This window comes from Tamandua tetradactyla, chromosome 10 (assembly GCF_023851605.1).
Source record: "Tamandua tetradactyla isolate mTamTet1 chromosome 10, mTamTet1.pri, whole genome shotgun sequence".
In the NCBI taxonomy this organism is placed as follows: Eukaryota; Metazoa; Chordata; class Mammalia; order Pilosa; family Myrmecophagidae; genus Tamandua; species Tamandua tetradactyla.
In genome coordinates, this window is record NC_135336.1 from 100,506,897 (window position 1) to 100,513,534 (window position 6,638).

Sequence of the window (6,638 nt, forward strand, 5' to 3'; positions counted from 1 at the left end):
CTACAATAAGTGATGCTTAATCTTATCACTTGAAGCCTTATAAGGAGGATTCAGAAGAAACAGGCTCTTCCTGTTTCGGCTGGCAAGCCTCTCCTGTGGAGTTCATCCAGACCCTCCATTGGAATCATCAGCTTCACAGCCTGCCCTGTGGATTTTGGACTCTGCATTCCCACGGTCACATGAGACACTTTTATAAATTTTGTATTTGTGAGTGTTCCCAGTTGATTCTGTTTCTCTAGAGAACCCTAACTAATACAAGCAGTGAACAAAACAAAGTCATATACCTTGTGTTCAAGAAGAGGGAAGCGGACAGCAAACAGGCTATTACCCATACATATAATACATAGGTAGATATTTACAGTCACTAGATGGGAACTCATAATCCACCTCTCTCATAAGGAGGCACTGAAGCTGAGACCTTCACACCAGGGATGGGCAGAGCGGCCATCCATCCCAGAGGATGGAGGAGAACAAGCCCTGCTGATATATCTGCAGGAAGAGAGAGTAACCAGTGCAGAGGCCCTTGGGTGGGAGCTGTGGAACAGTTTGGTCGTTCCTCAAAGTTAAATGAATTATCATGTGACCTGGAAATTCTACTCCTAATTGTATACCCAAAATAATTGTGAGCAGGAAATCAAACAGACATTTGCACACTAATATTCATGGCAGCATTATTCACAATAGCCCAAAGGTGGTTGCAATCCAACTGCCCCTCAACAGATGAATGGATATCAAGATGTCTATCCATGCAACGCAATATTATTTGGCCGTGAAAAGAAGTGAGGTTCTAATGCATGCTGCAATATGGAGGAAACCTGAAAACACTATGCTGAGTGGAAAAGCCAGATACAAAAGGGCAAATATTTTATGCTTACATTTATATGAAATATCTAGAATAAGTGAAGTCATAGAAACAGAAAGCAAATGAGGGGTTACCAGGGGGAGTGAGAGGGGAATTGGGAGCTACTGCTTCATAGGCATATTAGTGAGGGTTCTCTAGAGAAATAGAACCAACAGGAGAGATCTGTAAAAATGAGATTTTATGAAAGTGTCTCACAGAACCGTGCGGATGCACGAGTCCAAATTCCATAGGACAGGCTGCAAGCCAGCAATTCTGATGGTTTTCGATGGATTCCCCAGGAGAGCTCAGTTGGTTGAAATAGAGATAAGAATCCTGTCTTCTGACTGCTGAAGTTATCAATTCTTCAAATGATTGGATTCAGTGTCTCTCATTGCAGGAGACACTTCCCTTAGCTGATTGTAGATATTATCAGCCATAGATGTGATCAACTGACTGATGATTTAACTCCATGAAATGTCCTCACAGTAATGGTTAAGTCAGTGCTTGCTTGACCACACAACAGGGTACCATCACCTGGCCAAGTTAACACATGAGCCTGACCGTCACAGTTCACCCCTGGTCACCTTGGCAGCTGTGCACATCACCTTAAATAAACTTAATCTCTAAATAAAAAGCAATAATAGATATATTTTTCACCTAACAATACTCAACTGTCCTGTGTACACGTGGAAACATACTAAATCTCTCCAGAATAGAGTACAAGTACTTGGGTAATATCCCTTCTTAAACTTGATGTCGTATAACTTAGAATGTACAATATGAACAGTACAAATTATTTCATATGTTAAGAGGATAAGATAGAGAAGAAAACTGTGTTAGGTTGTAAGCTGCTAGAATGCAATGTACTAGAACTGGAATGGCTTTTAAACAGGAGAATTTAGTAAGTTACAAGTTTACAGTTTTAAGGAAGTGAAAATGTCCAAATTAATTTGCCAACAAGAGGTCACCTTCACTCAAGAAAGGCCAATGGCTCTAAAGCACCTCTATCAGCTGGGAAGTCATGTGACTGGCATCTGCTCGTCCCTTGCTCCTGGGCTCCGTTGCCTTCAGCCTCTGTTCCTGTGGAGACTCCTCACTTTGCTTCTCCAGGGCTGGCTTTCATCTCTGGGCTTCCCTTGGCTCTCTCCAGGTTCTGGCTTGCTTAACATCTCACAGCGATGTCTGCTGGGCTCCAAGCATCTCCAAACATCCATGTCTCTGCTCTGTTCTCCATATGTCCGCATCTGTGTCATCTCTGCTCTGAAGTTTCTGTTGACTCTGAGGCTTCTGTTGTTTCTGGCTCTCTCCAAAATGTTTCCTCTTTTAAAGGAATCCAGTAAACTCATCAAAACTCACCTGGAATGGGCAGGATCACATCTCCATCTTATCAAAAGGTCACACCCACAAGTGGGCAAGCCACATCTTCATGGAGAGAATCTAATCAAAAGTTTCTGCCCTACAGTGTTGAATTAGGAGTAAAAGAAATGGCTGCCCCCACAGATTGGATCAAGATTAAAACATGGCTCTTCTGGGGTACATACCAGCACAAAAACAAGCTATTTTCTTTATGTACAAATACACACTCACTCATAACAAAGCAAGGAAGAAATATTCATACTGTCACAGTCCTCTTTTCTGTGACCAGTTATGTGGTCATATTTCATCTTTTTAACTACCTTCTACCAGTACCCATTCCATGTTCCCTTTACCCTTGGCAAGCACTTCAGCTGGCTGTGGTTCTTTGCCAGGTGAGGAGACTCAAACTTTCATTCATGAAGTTTCTGGGTTATTGGTACTCCTACCTGGGTTGGTTGGTGCAGTTTTCCATTGGCTTAATCACAGGGCATGGTAGTACTAAGAGACACCCTAGGGGATCTCCTGTATTCCTGGAAAACTCTTCTCTACTCCATTGTATAGTTGCAGTCCTATTTCCCCTTGACAGTCAAGATCAGTTACCCCAGCCAGTACAATAATCCCCTTCCTTGCCTGTCAATTCACAGACATGAGAAGCCCAAAGTGGTCAGGTGGCAGTCTTAACTTCAAGTTCAATGGAATAGTTGTTATATCTTCTGATAGGAGCACTTCTCCTTTTGAAACTAAGACCTGTAGACCTATAGAGCTCAAGTTTATTTTGTTAGTGGATCACTAGGTGTGATAGTGAGTGGTACCACTCCCATTTCCACCCCTTGGTTCCTGGACCCATGGATCCTGGCTATGGGAGAAACAGCACCATACAGTGGACACTGATTCAGAGCATATACAGTTTCCTGGAGAACATTAACCCAGCCCTTCAAGGTATTGCCACCTAGTTGGCACCGTAATTGAGTTTTCAAAAGGGCATTCCACCATTCTATCAATCCAGCTGCTTCTGGATGATGGGGAACATGGTAAGACCAGAGAATTCCATGAGCATGTGCCCATTCAGCACTTCAATTGCTGTGAAGTGTGTTCCTTGATCAGAAGCAATGCTGTGTGGGATAAAATGATAGTGGATAAGGCATTCCATAAGTGCATGGATGGTGGTTTTGGCGGAAGCATTGTGTGCAGGGAAAGCAAACCAATATCCAGAGTATGTGTCTATTCCACTTAGAATAACTTGCTGCCCCTTTCATGGTGGAAGTGGTCCGATGTAATTAACCTGCTACTAGGTAGCTGACTGATCACCTTGAGGAGTGTTGCCATATCAGGAGCTGAGTGTGGGTCTCTGCTGCTGGCAGATTGGGCACTCAGCAATGGCCATAGCCAGGTTGGCCTTGGTGAGTGGAAGTCCATATTGCTGAGCCCATGCATAACTTCCATCCCTAAAACCATGACCATTTTGTTTATGAGCCCATTGGATTATGGCAGGAGTTGCTGGGGAAAGAGGTTAACTGATATCCACAGGGTGGGTCATCTTATCCACTTGATTATTATAACTTTCCTTTGTTGAAGTCACCCTCTGGAGAGTATTCAAATACACCACAAATATGTTCATGTTTTTTGTTCACTCAGAAAGGTCTATTCACATACCTCTTCCTCAGACCTCTTTGTCACCAATTTTCCAATCATGCTCCTTCCATTTCCATGACCATTCAGCCAACTTATTAGTAACAGGTCATGAGTCAGTATACATAACACACCTCTGACCAGTTCTCCTTCCAAGAAAAATGAACAACCAGGTGCACTGCTCGAAGTTCTGCCCACTGGGAGGATTTCCCCTCACCACTGTCCTTCAAGGACACCCCAGAAAGGGGTTGTAGTGCTGCAGCTGTCCACTTTCAGGTGGTCCCTGCATATTGTGCAGAACCATCTGTAAACCAGGCCTAAGTTTTCTCTTCCTCAGTCAACTGACTGTAAGGAATTCCCCAAGAGGCCATAGCTCTGGTCTGGGAAAGAGAAGGCAATGTGGCAGGTGAGGAGACAATGGGCATTTGGGCCACTTCTTCATGTAACTTACTTGTGCCTTCAGGACTTGCTCAAATCCCATGTTTTATACACCATTTCCACTTTATGATGGAGTGCTACTGTGCACACCCAACTTTATGGTTTGGTGGATCAGACAACACTCAGGTCTTGTGATAACCTGGTGGCCCATGGTTAAGCGTTCAGTCTCTACTAAGGGCCAGTAGAAGGCCAAGAGCTGCTTCTCAAAAGGAGAGTAGTTATCTGCAGCAGATGGTAAGGCTTTACTCCAAAATCCTATGGGTCTGCATTGTGATTCTCCTAGAGGGGCCTGCCGAAGGGTCCAGACAGCATCTCTATTTGCCACTGACACTTCCAGCACCATTGGATCTGCTGGATCATACGGCCCAAGTGTCAGAACAGCTTGCACAGCAGCCTGGGCCTGTTGCAAAGCTTCCGTCTTGTTCCAGTCCCCACTCAAAATTAGTAGTTTTTCTTGTCACTCAGAAAATAGGCTGTGGTAGCACACCCAAATGAAGAATATGTTGTCTCCAAAATCTAAGGCATTGTGCCTCATTTTTCAGTCATAGGAAGGACCAGACATAACAGCTTATCATTTACCTTAGAAGGGATATCTCAACATGCCCCACACCAATGGACACATTGAAATTTCACTGAGGTGGAAGGCCCCTGATTTTTGTAGTATTTATTTCTCATCCTTCGGCACACAAATAAGTGTAGAATACATGCTACTTCTTGCTCACTAGGTCCAATCAACATGACACCATGAATATCATGAACCAGTGTGATGTCTTGTGGGAGGGAGAAACAATCAAGGTCCCTGCGGACATGATTATGACATAGGGTTAGAGAGTTGATATACCCCTGAGGTAGGACAGTGAAAGTATATTGCTGACCTTGCCAGCTGAAAGCAAACTGTTTCTGGTGGCCTTACTAATAGCTATTGATCAAAAAGCATTTGCCAGATCAACAGCTGCATACCAGGTACCAGGGGATGTGTTAATTTGAACAAACAATGATACCACATCTGGAACAGCAGCTGCAATTAGAGTCACCACCTGGTTGAGCTTACAGTAATCCACTGTCATCCTCCAAAACCCATCTGTTTTCTGCACAGGCCAAATAGGAGAGTTGAATGGGGATGTGGTGGGGATCACCACCCTTGCATCCTTCAAGTCCTCAAGAGTGGCAGTAATCTCTGCAATACCTCCAGTAATCCAGTATTGCTTCTGATGTACTATTTTGCTGTATAGGGGTAGTTCTAGTGGCTTCCACTTGGCCTTTCCTACCATAATAGCCCCCGCTTCACGGGTCAGGGAAGCAATGTGGGGATTCTGCCAATTGCTGAGTATGTTGATTCCAATTATGCATTCTGGAACTGGGGAAATAATCACAGAGTAGGGTCAGGGACCCACTGAACCCACTGTGAGATGGACCGGAACTAAAACTCCATCAATCAGTTAATCATTCTGATTGGTGGACGTTTTGGGTCCCCTGGAATTAATGTTACTTCTGCGCCAATGTCTAGTAATCCCAGAAATATCTGATCATTTCCTTTTCCCCAATGCACAGTTACCTGGTAAAAGGCCGTAGGTTTCCTTGGGAAAGGCTGGAAGGAAGGTTAACAGTATAAATTATTGACAGTGTAACAGGGTCCTTCCCCAAGGACACCCTGTCCTCCTCTCATTCATGGGGCTCTGGGTCTGTGAACTGGCTCAACTCTGGGAATTGATTAAGGGACTATGACTCTGCTTTTGTAATTCAAATTAGACTTTTGTTCACATGACCTGTAACTCTCCTGCTTATGCAGATCAAGTAGGAATTTAGTAGACTGCCCATCTGTTTTACTTCTAAATACCTGTGCTGGTGTGAAATTGTTGTGTACTCCAGAAAAGCATGTGCTTTATGTATCACACACTACTATAAATCAGGGTTATTTTTTCCCTAGCTTTATTTGTAATAGCCCCAAACTGGAAACAACTCAAATATTAATTGACAGGTAAATGGATAAGCAAGTTGTGGTAGAGCCAAAAATGGAATACTACTAAGCAACAAAAAGGAATGTATTATTAATGCATGCAACATGGATAAATCTCCAAATGATAATCCTCAGTGAAAAAACGTAGACAAAAAACATGCATACCCTATGTTCCATTTATATATAATTCTAGAAAACACAAACTAATCTGCAGTGACAAAGCAAAGCAATGGTTGTCTGGGGGCAAGAGAAGCAGCCAAGGGAATTATAAAAGAGCATGAGAAAATTTGGGGGGTGTTGGATATTTCGATACCCTGAATGCAGTTGTCTCATGGGTGTATACAGATATTGAATTTTACCTAATTATACGCTTAATTAAAATAAAAGTCATTGCCTTTTTCACTCTTCTCCTCCTAT